The sequence below is a fragment of the Fukomys damarensis genome, unplaced genomic scaffold, assembly GCF_012274545.1.
Source record: "Fukomys damarensis isolate Sample0158 unplaced genomic scaffold, DMR_v1.0_HiC HiC_scaffold_30, whole genome shotgun sequence".
NCBI classification, from domain to species: domain Eukaryota; kingdom Metazoa; phylum Chordata; class Mammalia; order Rodentia; family Bathyergidae; genus Fukomys; species Fukomys damarensis.
This window is the reverse complement of record NW_022900942.1, coordinates 64,947,912-64,964,460: the sequence shown is the minus strand read 5'-3', so window position 1 is coordinate 64,964,460 and position 16,549 is coordinate 64,947,912. Positions and strand designations below refer to the sequence as shown.

At 44.1% G+C, this 16,549-nt stretch overlaps 1 long non-coding RNA gene across 1 annotated transcript; it reads right to left on the bottom strand.

Moving 5' to 3' along the window:
- Positions 1-412: 412 nt before the first annotated feature.
- On the bottom strand, positions 413-15,034 carry LOC104872407. The gene is made up of 3 exons (XR_783151.2): positions 14,950-15,034; positions 13,824-13,980; positions 413-583 (listed from the first exon to the last, which is right to left on the bottom strand). It is a non-coding gene; the product is annotated as an uncharacterized LOC104872407 (long non-coding RNA).
- Between the last annotated feature and the right edge of the window lie 1,515 nt (positions 15,035-16,549).

Genomic DNA, 16,549 nt, shown 5'->3' with positions numbered 1-16,549 from the left:
GAATTAACTGCTTGAATGTTTTGGTAAAAAGGAATCTGTAAATATGTGTCTGTAAATGCATATTCATTTTCCCTTTCCATTTCTTCTGTGGTTGATTGAAGATTACTTGTTTCTCTTATGGTTCTGGGTCTGAGGGCACTGGTATGTGTTTCATCTTTCAAACATAAAATTTTAATATGGAACTTGCTTTACATTGAGTTTATCTTTTCTTTTTTAACATCGGATGCACATTGTGTTACAATTTTATATTATTTCCGGACACATTTTGGAGAAGGGAGCTGAAGAAATTTTCTCAAGAGGGGGAGATGTATAGGAAGTATTTTTACATTTGTCAGAAGAATGCTTTTGTTTATTTTGTTTTGTTTTTAATGAAAAACCTCGATGGAGTCCATATCTTCATTTTACTGGCGGCCGATAGAATGCATGATCTGAGTAGTAAGAGCTTGAACCCCAAGGTATTGGTACACACCTCAGAATTCTCGGAGAGCAGTGGCAGTGACTGAGTAACTGTGAAACTGCCCAGCACAGGGCCTGGGGTCTGTGGGTATCCACCTGCGTGCTTCGGTTTGTGAACCAACAGTACCTGGGGAAATACAGGGGAGGAGAATTAAATTCCACATCTGTCCCAAGGACATGAGGAATTCGCTGGATGCTAGCTGAACCTGAAACAGGAAATAGAAATGGTTTCGGATTAAACCTCAGATGTTTATGTTTTCTTGCCCTTGGTTTTTAAATCTACAAACAGAAAGCTCTTTGGTTGCTTAACGTTTCTTGCTACTTTGACTCTAGATCATTACAGTTTTACATGTCTGTTTGGAAAGATAGACGTCGGATCCACTGTAGCATGTGTTTTATGTGACGGCTGTGTGCTCAGGAAGGCCAAAAGTGTGCTTGTGGGGCAGGAAGGGGGAGGTGAGGGTCAGAGCATTGCTCCTGACTCCCTGGAGCTGTGCGGTGGTCGAGGTGAAGCGTGGAGCATCACTGGGATTTAGAGACTGCCCAGGTTAAAGTAATAAACATGTTGGGATTCGCATTTAGGCGGGAGAGGCAGAGAGGGGAAGGGAGATGTCTGAGACAAGCAGGGCCCTGTGATGTCTACAGTCCAGCATGTTGGCATCATTTCATTTTTCAACTCAGTCTCCAGTCAAATGAAAGGGTCGGAGCCAGCCTCTGAGCTTCGCCGGATCTGGAAGCTGCAGTGATAGCTGGGACGTCCTCTCTGCTTCCGTTTCTGCCTTGCACGGCTGGGTTTACGATTTTATTCTGGAAATGTGCTCTGGTCCAAACCCTACCAGCAGACGAGGAAGCCCCAATTTTGTACACGTCTTCAGGCAGAGACAAGCAAAAAAGAAACAAAGGAAAACCATGTCAGAGCACGCAGAAACAAAGGCTTTGGAACACTTGCATCTGCGTACAGGCAGCCAGACTTCAACTGAGTCATGGGTCCTCACTCCGCCTCAGCCAGAGAAAGCACCCGACACTCGGGGGTTAAGGTTGCTGTGTCTTTCAGAGGCCTTTGGTTCATTTTGATGTTACTTCCATCCTCACTAGTTAAACATTTGTTCTTTAGAGTAGGATTTTGTAAAACAAGAATTCTGATACCAATTTGGGGCTCAGGACGCTGCACAGACTATTGTAAATGCTGGTTACTTTGCCACATTAAGTCTTTTCACATTTCCTTAGATGAGAAGTCATATGACTTGTTTGAAAACAAATACTTTGTGATCAATTTATTTTTCTTCCTTTTTCTGTGCTTGCTTTTCCCTACTTCTTTGGAACAAAAAAGCAACTCATTTGGATGGTTTATTTTTTAGTTTGGCTTATGTCTCCTGCATGTCAACTGGTTGTCTTCAGGAGGCTAAACTCCTGGACCCTTCTAGAAAGACGTCATCTTCTCTCCCTCTGAGATGTTTTCCAGCTTTCTGGCTGCCCGTGGCACATGCTCCTGGAGGAATAGGGGCGATGAAGGTTGAAAGAAGAAAGGTTTCCCTAAGCAGGTGAGTTCTGTCCAGAGTCTTCCCGTAGAGCATCGATTCTGGCTCAGGAATTTGGCAGGACTTGAGCATTTACGTGTGGTGTCAGTGTGGTGGTAGATGTCCCTTTACACTTATGCTTTAAAGGAAATTCACACTCCCCAGGGAGCCTGTGGAGAGCAGCTGGAGGGGCAGGATCTCCTGATGGCTGGCATTCCTGAGCCTGGTCTTTCTGCCTCTGTCCTGTTTGGGATGTGCCTCTCAAATTTAGTTACAGACCCCTGGGATATGATGTAATCCACAGGATAAATGGAGTCAGTTTTCCGCAAAAATGTAGAAGGATGGAGAGAAAATAAAGCAACGCAACTTTTAACTTCACGTGCTGCATAATTAAAAACACAATGGTTTCATTTTCAAGAGGAATGTAAAATTCCCACTGTTGTCTAAGAGAACCCAGGCCATGGAGATTCTGCTGTTGCCTTGGTTCATTTGGTTGGTAAGTGGCTTCAGCAAAAACATCCCGGAGATTCTGGCTTAAATCTACAACGTTGTGGCACATATTTAATTGTACTTGTCTACGAATGGGCTGAAGGTTAAAAGCCCTATTTAAAAATACAATGTAGTCACAAAAAGGACACACGTCTTAGTGAAAGAGTCAGAGAACAGAAAAGAAAGGAGACAACTCTGGCCTCTGGTGTGCTCGGACACAGAATCAATCTGCCCAATGGTACTGCTGTCCCTCATCTCTCCATCTCTGGGTTTCACTTTATTTTGTGGAAACTTTACTTTCACTTTCTAGTTGGTGGCCCCTGGCATCTCCAGGTATTCATTTCCCTAGAAAGAAATTTCTGCTCCCAGCACATGTGCAAAAGTCCTTGGCCCCAAGCCCTGGCTCAGGGGCCTGGGAGGCACTGCTTGGTGATGCTGGATCCCACACTTGTCTTTAGAAAAGAGGAGAGGGACCAGTGGGGTGGAAATCTAAGCAAATTGCATGCATAGAGAGGACAAAAGTGGGACTACGGGTGATTCAGAAAAAGTGGGAACAGATGCTGTCGGGTAAACACTGCATAAATCCAGTAAGATCATGTTTCAAAAACTCCTCAGAGACCTGAGCACCTTTCATGTGGTAAAGGTGATTCCTTGACTCCATAACACTGAATTTATTGGAGAACGGGACCAACGTTGACCAGATGCCTACTTCAAAGGCTCCAGTCATCTTTGGCAGACTTAATTAAATCTCATGTTACAGGTGAGAAAACTGAGTCCCGGACCCCAGTGATTCAGGCCCAGGCTAAGGGGCCAGGCCATGGGGCAGGACTGGATCCTACACCGCCCCGCCCCCTTCACTGTGACTCTTCTTCATCTCCCCTCCTCCCCCTCGGTAGGACAGCCGGCTCTGCAGCAGGGAGAAGCGCAGGGACATGCGCTGCAGGAGGGACACTGATAAGTAAGATCGCCTTCCCGGCCCCTTCGGGAGTGACCTCTTGGATCTGCATCCGCCTGTCGGGAATGGCGGTGTGGGACGAAGGTGCAGGGTAGGAATGGGCAGAGGCCCTGCCAGGGTACCTGAGGCCACAGCTGCCCTGCTCACCTCTAAGAGGCCCTGTTTTGAGATTGTCTGTTCTAATATATTTTAAGCGAGGTGAGGCTTTTGGGTAGGGCCATGGTCCCCTCATCCTCCGTGGGGAGGGAAGAAAGGGGATCTCTTTTTTTTTTTTCCTACTGTTTTCCCTTTTTTCCTTCTACTCTATTTGGGACCCTGGAGGTTCAGTCATCTCCCCATTTGTTCCCCTGGACAATCTTTGTTCTTGATTCTGACTTGTAAATAAAGCAAATATTATTCAAGTTTTGAAAAAAGAAAAGAAAGCTGAGTCTCACAGAGAGGAATTGCCACAGGAGCAACTCTACCTACTGTGGCTTAGCAGATGTGGGCTGGAAAATAACCCAGTTTGGAAAAACTGTACACTGTAGACTCAAAGACAGAGTAAGAGGGACAGAAAATGGAAGATGCGGAGTCGGGGCTGGCCTGCGGGTAAGTCACTTTCTGGGGAGACATTTCCTTGCCTACTCCATACCAGAGTTTTTGTGGGTCAGTAATCAATGTGTCCAGAAACATGCAACTTACAATTTCTCAATTCTATGAGAGCGTGAAAGCCATGCACACTCAGAATTTCAAATTTCTTTTTTCAAGAGCTAGCAATATGTGGCCCATTCTTTCTGATTCTGGGGAGCAGCAGTGCCCTCGAGAGGGGAACAGTCAGCGCTCCACAGTGGGCCGTGTTGGATGTCGCATAGCTTAGGCAGGTTACGTGAGTGTTTCACTTGCTGTATTTGCAACTTTGCATGGGTTTCTTTTGCCACAATCTCACTGGAAATGGAGTGGCATCTGTGCAGTCCCTGGAGAACCGTCCCTTCCTCTCCACCTGTTTTACTAGAATAACTAACTTCCCAGGACTAGGTTTGCTATGAGCCTGTGCTTGCTGAGTGAGTCACCCAAACAGCTCAAGAGGCTGGGAGAAAGACCCTTCTCTGCAGGAGATGCTCTTGGTAAAGAGGCCAGTAAGAGAGAGAACTCCATGGAGAACCATAGAATAGACCCTTAGTGACTGATTTTTGTGTCAAAAGAGCAATACAGGCTTGCAGATCCAGTGGAATGTAGGATTTCCCTGCTTATGGGGGTTCTTGTGGTCTAGGTTCTATTTCTGTATCATCTGATTTAACTGGGTGTGTTGAAATATCTCCTAATACTCTTTGGCATAGGTATGATTGCAAATGATAATTGCACTGTTTTGGTCTTGGGGTCAATTTCATTTCTCTCTGTGGAACATGTTGTGGGAATTAATTGTCAATGGAATGTGTGATACAATTTATAAATATTTATTGTCTATTCCTAGGAAATTTCCTTGTGCAAAGCAAGATGGCCAGGGCCTGAGCTTTCCCTTCCCCTCCTCTCCTTCCTTCTCCTGCACATCCTAGACCCTCTTTCCTTCTCCATGTAGTCTAGCTCCATTTCTTATTATCTGTCAGTTTGCTCTTTATTTATACTTTGGGTCTCTCACGTAAGAGGAATCATGTGATATTTCAGCTTGTGTGTCTGATTTATTTCACTTTTCATTATGATCTCAAGGTGATCCATTTTCCTACAAATGACTCAAATGTCTCTTTCCTAATGCATGTCAATACTTTATGTAGTAGTGTTTTGAATCCTCATGAAGATACTATAAGACACACACAGTCATTGATGTTCCAGCTTTGCAGATGGGGAAACTGAGGTTTTGAGTTGAACTGACATGTGTCACATTATCCAGCTAGTGAGACAAAAGAGGGAGGTGTCTGTGCTCCTGACCACAGACTGCCACGCTGCACAGTGGCTGGCCACCACACATCCTTTTACATCACTGTGCTACAGGTTGGCCTGGCAAAGGCAGGTGCATCTTTCTGTCAGTGTTGAGTGACATCCATGAACTGGCCCCCCCAGACGTCAGAACGCAGGAGGACAGAACAGGCGCTGGGCTGGGGAGGATGAGGCAAGATCTGGGAAGCGAGGGCCATGGACTCCAGGCTGGCTGGGCTCCGCTGAGTGTTGGGTCAGTGCTGAAAAGGGACCTGGCTGTCCCCAGGGAGCCTGGGCTTGGGAGCTTCTGCAGCCTGCGGAGAGAGAAAGAGAGGAAGCCTCCATCTGTCAGGAATGATTCCACTGTGGAAACTGTACTCGGATTTCCTCCTGGCGCCTCCAGGGTTTCTAAGGCACAGATGGCCATCTTCAGCTGTAATGGGAGGGAAGTGTATTTTCTGCTGGAAGGGCGTAGACTCTTGTTCTAGCTAAAGGTTTTCGTTCATCGTGTGATGTTCCTGAGCAACTTCAGCCTTTTATTTCACATGAAATTCACCCTGTCACAGATACACAGAATTAAAATTATTATGACAGGCTACACACATACATCTTGTGCTTGTTTATATGTGAATCATGGAATTCACTGGGATGTCACATTGTTCCATTTATATTGAATAAAAACATGAAGCCATATAATAAAATATAGCAAATAAAAGAAAAATCTATGATTTCAAGTTACACATACACACATATAATCACGTATATATTCATATATTACATATATGGACTGTTAAACCTTGGTCTCTTCTGTCTGGACTGCTTTTTCTTTTTATTTTTTGGTACTGGGGATTGAACTCAGGACCTTGTGCTTGCAAGGCAGGCGGTGGAACTACTGAGCTAAATCCCCGACCCTGGTCTGCTTTTTCTTAAGCATATCATCATAGTATTTATATAACTTAATACTACTCCTCTTTTATTAATTACGTTGAAAGTGTGGGTCCATTTTGGTACATAGACTTTATGTCATCATTTTGAATTGTTTAATATGCTATTAAACAGCTACCTCATTTTTAAAAACTATTATATTATTGGAAATGGAGTGGTGAAGCAACTTGTGATTAACAAGAATTAGTGACATTTTAAGACCCCTACTGGCTCACTTTTTGGGTCTCATGTGTCCCCCAAAGGAATGAAAGCTGACCTCTAGCCAGGGATGCTGTTAGAAAATGGTCACACCTTGAATAGATGGGACCCAACAGAAGAAAGTTAGGCCATTGAGGGTACCCTTGAAGGAATCCTGGGACCCTGGCCAGCTTGCCAGCTGCTATGAAGTCAGCAGCTTCGCACACTTTCCACCATGATGTACTGCCTCTCACAGAGGAACAGAGCGAGCCATTGACTGCAACCATGAGCCAAAAGAAACCTTTCAAGTTGAGGGTTTGAGTATTATGTCACAGTAACGGGAAGCTGACTAATACTGTGACTTTAAGGCCAAGGGCAAAAAATTATCTCTTAGCTATAAGGTAGATAGTTGGTGCAGAAATTCTTTTGAAAATAAAACCATAAAAGAGTTCAGTAATTACCTCTGTTATTTAGTAAGAAGCTACTAAAAATTATAAACAGGGCCAGGGATTTAGCTCAGTCATTCTGCTGTCTGCCTCGCAACCATGAAAACCCAAGTTCAGCCCCTGATATGGGAAAAAAAAGAAATACGTAAAAATTATAAACAGTTAATGTTTATTAGCCTCCTTATATGTGCCAGCAGTGATCTAAGTGCTTTACAATAGCACTCATTCACTCCATCCTTGCTGTCTTTAGGGAAGGTTCTATTTGCAGGCCGTACAAGAGGTTGAAGTCATTTACTCAAGGCTGTACAGTGAGTGAATCGCAGGGCAGGGACCCTAACCCATGCCTCTGACTCCAAAATTTGTGTTCTTATCCACCATGCTTTTATTTTTAATTTTATAATTGAAAAATGAAAATTGTATTTTGATGATGTACCACATGACCCTTGGACATATGTGTACATTCTGGGATGGCTAAACTGAGCCATTTGACATAAACATTATCTCAGATACTTAACAATTTTTGTAATGAGAACACTTAAAAATCTACTTTGTAGAAATTGTTATTTTATTTTATTCTATTTATTTATTTTTATTTTTTATTTTTCATAGTAGTGGGGATTGAATTTGGGGCATTCATGTTGATCTACATCCTAGCCCTTTTTAATTTTTATTTGGAGACAAGGTCTCACTAAGTTTGAAGTTGCCTAGGCTGTCCTTGAACTTGCGATTCTCCTATTAACTGCATGATACATAAAAACACTGTTGAACTTCTTCATCCAGACTAAGTGAAATTTTGTGTTCTTGACCAAGATCTTCCCAGTTCTTCCAGCCTAAACGTCTGGTAGCAACTTGTTTACTCTCTGTTTCTGTGAATCCAACTTTTAATGCCTTATCAATAAGGGCATTGAGTGATACTTTTCTTTCTGTGCCTGGCTTATTGCCCTTAATCAATGTCCTGCAGCTGATCCCTGTCTTCAGCGGACAGCATGTCCTTCCTCTGTAAAGACTGAGCAGTGTCCCGTGGGCACACCTTCATCCTCCACCCCCAATGGATGCTGGGTTAATTCTGTGTCTTGGCTGCTCTGAATCGTGCTGCGGTGAACACGGGAATACAGATTCTCTTTGACATACTGATTTTATATTCTTTTTGTATGTACCAATGGGATCGCTCCATCCTGTGGGTAGAGGGACCTTGGTATTTGTTTTCAGAATAGCCAAACCAATTCTCATTCCCATCAGTGGTGGGCAAGGGTTCTCTTTTCTTCACATCCTTGACAACACTGGCTGTCTTTCATTTTTTGGTAGTAGCCATTCTAACAGGTGTGAGGCAATAGCTCATTGTGCCTTTATTTGCATTTCCGTGGTGATTGGTGATACAGATCTACCTACTAGATGTTAGTATGTCTTTGGGGAAGGATCTGTTCCAGGTCCTTTGAGTTATTTCAGTTTCTTACATATACTCGGATTTAGTCCCTCATTATATGTATAACTTGCAAGTGATTTCTCCCATCCTGGAGGTTGTATTTTAATCCTATTGATTGTTTCTTTTGCTTGCAAGAGCTTTTTAGTTTGGTGTGATCCCATTCCCCTGTTTTTGTTTTGGCTTGCATGTGCTTTTGGGGTCATAGTCAAAGAATCTTCTACAACCAAATATCCAGGACCTCTGTCCCTATCTTGTCTTCTAGTGGTTTCACAGTTGCAATTCTTTCATTGAAGGCCTTAATCCCTCTGGAGTTTCTTTTCTTTTTTTTTGTAGGGGGGTACCAGGGATCTAACTCTGGTCCTTATACTTGGGAGGCAGGCAGCAGAATCACTGAACTAAATCCCCAGCCCTTGGAGCTGGATTTTATATAAGTGTGAAATTAGACTATAGTAGTACTCTCCTGCATGTGGATGTCCCGTTCTCCCAGCACCACTTGTTGAAGAGGTAGCCTTCTACCAGTGATGTGTTCTGGGCATATTTGTTGAAAATCAACTGATCATAAATGTGTAGATCCATTTCTGGACTCTCCTTTCTTCTCCAGTGCATTATCTGTCCTTTTATTTATTTATTTATTTATTTATTTATTTATTTATTTATCTTGCTGTACTGGGAATCGAACTCAGGACTTTGTGCTTGCCAGGCAGGCGCAATGCCGCTGAGCTCCATCCTGTCCTTTTTCCCACCAGGACTCTTCTGTTTTATATACTGTTTAGCTTTGTAGTAGATTTTAAATTCAGGCACTGTGATGCCTCCAGCTTTGCTCTTTTTCACTAAGGGTTGTTTTGGCTTTTCAGGGTCCTTTGTAGTTCCCAAGGAGTTTTACTATTATTATTTTTTCTATTTCTGTGGAAAAACGTTATCGGAATTTTATTAGCATCAAACCTGCACATCATTTTAAGTAGTATGGACAGTTTAACAATATGAACTCTTCCAACACAGGAACATGCATATCTTTCCATTTAGCTATTTCCTCTTCAACTTCCTTCATCCATACACTTTCCAGTGTATGGAGCTTTTAGCACTTTGACATTTTCTGGGGTATCTGTTATAAATAGGGTCTTTTTACTTTCTCTTTTGCATAGTTCAGTGTATTGAAACACTGCTGTATTTTTAATGTTGAGTTTTTTAATCCTGTAACTCTATAGAATTTATGTTTTGGTATCACTTTTCCTTTGCATCATCTAGAAGTTGTTGGATTGATTTCTCATGATCCCTTACTGTTTTTGAGAGACCTCTTTTTTCACGGTCACTGACTGCGATCCTATCTTCTATATCTGAAATTCTATCTTCGCAATCTTTTATTCTGTTGCATACACTTTCAATAGAGTTTTTAATCTCCTGGATATCTGTTTGAATCTGTTTTATGGATTCCATTTCTTTCCTCTGTTGGGCATTCATTGTTTCCATTTCTTTCTTATGCTGAGTCTTCATGGCTTCTATGATGGTCTTGAGCTCATCTATTTTTTTGTCAGTTTCTATTCTAGAGTCTCAAATCATGACTTCCATTTTGCTCATCATCTCTCTGTTTAACTGGGAAATTATTTCTGATTTGAATTTTTCTAGAGCCTGATTGATCTGTTTTGTTACCTCCTATGCTATGGGTCCAGGGTGTCCTGTTTGTTCACTATCAGACTTTTCATCCTCATTTTTCCTACTGTTTGCCATTGGTGAACTGGAAATCTGTCTTTGTGTCTTGCTTAAGTGTTTTCTCATTTTTATTTTTGTTGTTGGGTTGTCCTTCTTTAATTTCTTGGTATTACTTAAATCTTCCTGATATAGTTGCGTTTTAGCTTTTGAGTTTCTAATGACTCATAGACATCCTCATTTTCATAATATCAGAGAAAACAACTCTTTAAATCAATCGCAACCCTTTATCCCAGTTGATACATTCAGCATCCCAATAGGATCAGGTACAGCTTGCAAACTGACCACTTGTGGTAGTCATTAATGTATCACCTTTAACCCATGTTAATTAAATTAATATCAAGAAGCAGCCCATAATGTGTTTGCAGTGAATATGCTTTTCAATATAGCATCTTTACCATTTACCAGTCTAACTCATGGGGGGTTAGACTGAGTGAGGACAAGAGGAGTAGATAAGTGAAAGAACTGGAGCAGGTTTGAAGTGAATCCAGAGGATGTAGAATTACCTTACTATCTTTACAAAGCTATTAACTTCAGGGGGGATAGAGAGAGTGCAGGAATAAGGACAAGAATATATCCCCTTAACAATAATAGGCACTTGCCTTCCCTTGAAGGTACAGAGCCATGAGTGAGGTATAATGACTGGAGCAAAGAACATAAAGAGAAACTCCCCCGCCAAAGAAAAAATAATAAAAGAAGAAGTCTGATTTAGGGCAGGAGCCGGAATAAAAAGGGAGATGAGGGGTAATATGGTGGAGCAAGAGACTGAGTTGGAGAGAGAGGACAGAAAAAAGAAAGAAATTTTAGGGTGGAATGAGGAAAAGAAAAAAGAGAGAGAAAAAAAAGAATTTAAAGGGCCTCTTTCAGACTATGTCTCTGTTCTCATATTATACCACATGTACAGCTATATGCAGAACTGAATTCCCTGGTCTCGGCTAGCCAATGGCAGTTCCCCATGCCTGAGACTGCACTCAGTCCACAAGGCCTAACTTGAGTTTCCCAACCCTCAGGGTTGAACTCCACTCAGTTCTATTACAGGTTTCCCCTGCCCTTCCTTTAAAGATGTTTAAAATTGGGAGCTCAGAAAACTACCCTTCATGAGAACCTATGTTTCTGCAGAGTTGGTCCAAGGACTGGCCCAAAAAGGAGGTTTGAGAACGGGGTTGGGGGAGGAGAAGCAGGTCGTGGGGGTGTTTCAAGGGCACCCGCACGGCTAGCTTCCTTACTGGGTCTGGTGGCTCACAGTCCGGGAGGTCGCGCACCCTCTGGGTGATCTCAGGCAGGCAGGCAGGTGAAGAGTGGTATCATTTTTTAAAAAATAGATATGTATTTAATAGTATGCATTGCTTTTGCAAAATATTGGGTTTCAGTGTGGTATTTTCATACATGTATATAATATCATCCTTCTGTTACCCTCCCTTACTCCTTCCTTTACTGCTTTCTATTCTCTTCCTCTGTCTAATAATAGTCTCCCTTCTACTCTCATGTCATCTTTATTTTTTTATTCCACATATTAGGGAATACATGCAATGCTTGTCTTCCTGTGTCTGGCTTATTTTGTTTAACATAGTGACTTCTAGTTCCAACCATCTTCCTGCAAACAACATAATTTCATCCTCTGTAGCTGAATACTCCTGCATTGTGCATATATAGTACATTTTTAAACCATTCAGCTGTTGATGGGCACCTAGGGGGGTTCATTTCTTTGCTACTTAACAGCATGCTTTTAAACTAGCAAACAAATTCATTGACTTTGGTGGGACGACTTGACGTGGGAGGTTAGACACATTTGGGTCCAATTTTGGTCCTACCCTTATCAGATGTGCATACTCAGACAAATTACTTAAGCTCTCTGAACTTGGGTTTCTTTATTAAATAAAATCAACAAAACGTTATGAGGTGCACATGAGATAAGAAAACTGCTTTGCAGGGAAGCAGGGGCCCAGCCAGTGTGAGTCCCCTCTTCTCCTCTGACCCCAGTCTGGGCAGCAACGAGAGCAGGAGGGAGGAGACGTCCCTCCCCTGGACCCCAGAGGCCCACAGTGGGTGCTACATTAGCACTGGAGGAGACACTGGTGTTAGTGGCATCGATCCTCGCGGGGCAACCCTGGGAAAATCTGTGGAGTGGATGAAATTTGTCTCTGCTTTCTGAATAAGTTTCTACTTTTTACATTTTTCTTTTTATTAGTACATGCTTGCAGTACCTAAAGATCACAGTCGCCAGGGGGAATCAGTGCGCACAGATAACATCCTCATTCTTTTCACGTCCCCTTCCTACTGCCATCTCTTGGTCTCCTTCCCATTTACAAAAGTTCCCTTTCCCTGTTTCCTCTTGGCTCTCTTTTATTTTGCCCTTCTGTTTTTATTTTGGATTTCTCATATAAGAGCAGCCAGGTGACGTTTAAACTTGCTTAACTTGCCAGGGGAGGGGGCATCTCCTCACTCCTGACCTCTTTGCTCCCCACACTGGTGTCAGAGGAGAAGAGGGGACTCACACTGGCCCCAGGGACCTTTTGGGGAATCTGACACCTGCACTGACTGCACTAAAGTTGCCTGGCCGGTGATGGCCTAAGGCAGCTTCCTCCCAGGTGGCACTGAAGTGCCTGGAAGTGACTTCTGCGGGATGTTTTGGAAGTGAGACTTTTCTCGGCATTCAGTAGGAGCTGTCTAGTCTCTAGTGACTTACTTGTCTCTGTTGCTAGCACTCCCAGCAACCTGTTCTCTCTCCACACTGCAGAAATGACAGAGACATAAAGACAACCAGGCGATTTCATGGAGATTCATCAAAAGGAGTTAATAAAGAGAGGAGACCCTTGCACTCAGAGGGGAAGTGAGGATCCTTTGCTTGCACATTTGCCCCTTGCCCACGGGAGCAAGCCAGCTTGTTTGCCCCCATCCCTGCTTCTGTAAGGCCCCGGCTGAGTGGCTGGGAATTTTCCTAAGCTATGCATGTTTTCTGCACATCCACCCCTCCCAGTTCCCAGCCTTGCACTCAGGGAGGTCAGTGTTGCTGACCTCAGATGAGAGGGGTGTGGTGAGGCGCCAGGGGATGCTTCCGGGCACAGCATCAACTGCTCCAGGCCATTATGGAAGGAAAATGTGAAGTCCTTTTCTCTGGTGGTTCAGACAACACATTTCTCTGAAATGACTTCACTGTGGTTGCTGCTGGTGGTAAGTGACGGCCTTTGGCATTTTTTGGTCCCAAGATGAGAAGATTTAGACCAATGTGAGTAAAGCTCTAGGGCAACAGATTCCTGGTAACCCTAGTGGGGTATACTGAGGGATGGGAGGCCTCTAGGGAGAAGGAACCCCCAACATGTTGCCCAGCGACTGCATGGATCCATGTACCTTTGGCCCGTCTGGCTTTGGAAGGCAGCCTTGGCCTGCTGTGGCCCCGGCTGGGCCGACCCCCTTCCCTGGATCAGCCCACAGCCTCATACTGTGGTTCTGCTGACTCCTTCCTCTTCTCTGCCTTCCTCCATGGGCGGGAACATGGGCCTGCTGCCAAGGCCCAGAGGAGGGCTGAGGTCTACAGTAGCTTCTGGATGTCTGGGAGACCTTGTGGGTTAGGAGCTTTGGGGATCAGGCTGGGTGACTCACTTAGGAAACTTGAGTCGGTAGCTTTGGACTATACTCTGGTCTTATTTGGCAAACCGAGGGAAAGGGGTTGAAGGAATGTTCTGATAGTTCATTCATTCCCATAGATGCTTCTGCCAGAGTCCTCTTTTTTAGATGCAGTTGTGATCATAACCTTTGCCAGATAGAATCTGGGCTGATTTTCCACGGCCTGGGGAAGCGCATGGGGTGTCCACTCCTCCTACCTGGCGGTCAGCAGGTCCTCCTGGACACGGCCACCTCCACCTCCTTGTGTCGAAGAAGCCTGCCCCATTAGCACCTGCTGCTCGTGCTCCTGGGGCCCCTTCCAACACCAGCCCTTCCTGCGCCCTCTTTTGTTCAGCACGTGTTTGTTTGTGACACCTAAGAAACATTCACCAAGGTGAATGCTGCATACAGGTTCCCACCTCCACCCTTCATACTTCCCTTCCCACTCTCCCTGCCATCTTTCCCCCTCCTCAAAACACTTCCCCATCTCCACAAAGTCTCTCTCCACTTCCTGTCAATGATCCTTTCTTTATCCTTTGGCTTTCTCCTGTAAGAGAAACCAAGTGATATTTAACCTTCTCTGTCTGATTTGCTTCACTTAGATTATGGCCCACCCTTCCCCCTCGAGGTGTCTTCTAGAAAGAATGAAAGCCATCACGCTACACCGACCCAGATACACCCATTTTTACATCAACTCACTTTAGCTCATTGTTGGAAGCTATGTGTCCATGGACAGATGAGTGGCTAAAGGAAATGCGCTATTTACAGACAATGGAGCACTGCTCTACCATAAAGAAGAGTGGATTTGGATCATTTGTAGGAAAATGGATGCACCTTGAGACCTCAGCTTCTCTTTGAGTGGTCCAGACACTCATGGGGAAGGACAGGGCTCTCACTCTGAGCTCTCATAAGGCAGCAGCAAGGGCCTGATACTCAGAGAATAAAGAAACATTTGATCACCAAGCCAGGAAGCAGCAGACACTGAAGGAAGGCCCAGAATGCCTGTGCCCCTGATGCCACACTCCCTGGGGCACCCTTACAACCTTCTGCCCAGCTTGGGAGATTTTTGATGTCCCAGAATGTCCCTTCTTCAACTCCTTTTCCCCGGGGAGAAATAGCAGTGGTGGCCCTAGCAGAGGGGCACTAAGGACTTCCTAATCATTGACAGCCCAGGACATACCCAAGGCAAACTCAAATATCACAGGAACACTCAGTGCTTAGGTCAAATTTCCTGAGACTCAAGAGAATTCACTTTCTTTCTCTCGACCTCGGCCCCCTGTAGCTGCTCCGAGCCCCATGATGAGAAGGAGCTGGGATGGAACCATGGGGCGAGGCCCTGCTTACCTCTCTGGGGGACACAGGGCTTTGATGGAGGATGGGGAAGGAGGTTCTTTCTACACGGTCTTTCCTGTGGTCTTCCTGTGTTCGTGTCCTCCCCGCATCCCTGTGTTGAACTCTGACCCCCAGTGTGATGTATGGGGAGGCGGCCTCTGGGAGGGAGGGGCTTAGGTAAGGATGTAGCTAGTGCCTCTATCCAACAGGCTCCAGTCCAGCATGGCTGTACAGCCTGTACTCCCAGCACTCAGAGAGGCTGAGGCAGGAGGCTCACACTATCTAGCCCAGCCTGGGTGACTTGGTGATTTAGTGAGATGCTATCTCAAAATTTAAAAAGGGGGGTGGCAGGGATGTAGCTCAGCACAGAGGCCCTGGGTTTGATCCTCAGTATCACAATAAGCAAATAAGTTGACTGCAAGAATCAGCTTACCCTTTCTCCTATGTGAGGACAAAGAAGTTACCATCTCTAAAGGAAAGTTACTGTCCTCACCAGACACCAAATCCACCACCATTTTGACCTTGAACTTTCCAGTTTCTAGAATTATGATGAATAAATGTGCTCCTTGTAAGTCACCCAGGATGGTACATCTGTGAACAGAGTAAGAGAGTCTCAATTGCATATCCACTTCCGGTGTGGCTTTTTTTTTTTTCAGCTTTAATTGAGTTTATTGGTACATTTTAGGGATACAGTACAGTTACTTTCATTGTTGGGATCTTGTACCTCTACATGACAAGTCTTGATTCTCATTTTTTACCCTTACCTCTGCCCTCCCTTCACCCCCTCCTCCCCTTCCCATCTACAAATACTTTATTTTTATCTTTTCATTATCTCACATTTTTTCTTTTCCCTTTTTACTCTTCCCCTACCCATCCCACCTTCCCTACACCTTTAGCTCCTTTCCTCCCATTTCTAAATGTCAGTAATCTTATTAGAATCTTATGCATTGTTGCAGATTATTCACACCAGGGAAACTATTCAGTATTTACACATGTGTGACTTGTTTATTTCACTTAGGAGTATATCTTCAATATGTATCCACTTTCCTATGAATGAATCTATTTTCTCATTCTTTATGGCTGAGTAATATTCCATTTTATAGAAAAACCACATCTTCTTTATCCATTTTCCAACGAATGGGCAAATGGGCTATTTCCAATATTTAGCTATTACAAACTGTGCCGCTATAAACATGGGTGCACATACTTCTCTGTGATATGATTCTTTTAATTCTTTTGGAAAGATACCCAGCAGAGGGATGGCTGGGTCAAATGGAACCTCCAGTCCAAGCTCTTTGAGGTATCTCCATATTGATTTCCATAGTGGTTGCACCAGTCTGCACTCCCACCAACAATGGAGAAGGGTTCCTTTCTCCCCACAACCCCGCCAACATTTGTTATTGTGTGATTTCTTGATAGCAGCCATTCAACACTGAGATTCCACCTCACCCCACAAAGAATGGCTGCTATCAAGAAATCACACAATAACAAACAGTGTGGCATTTTTACTTTCCTGTCACTCTCAGGGGATTGGCTCTGCTCACCACAGTTGAGAGTAAATGCTGGATTCAGGAAAACAGATAATCCAACTCCATCTTCACCCGGATCCCTG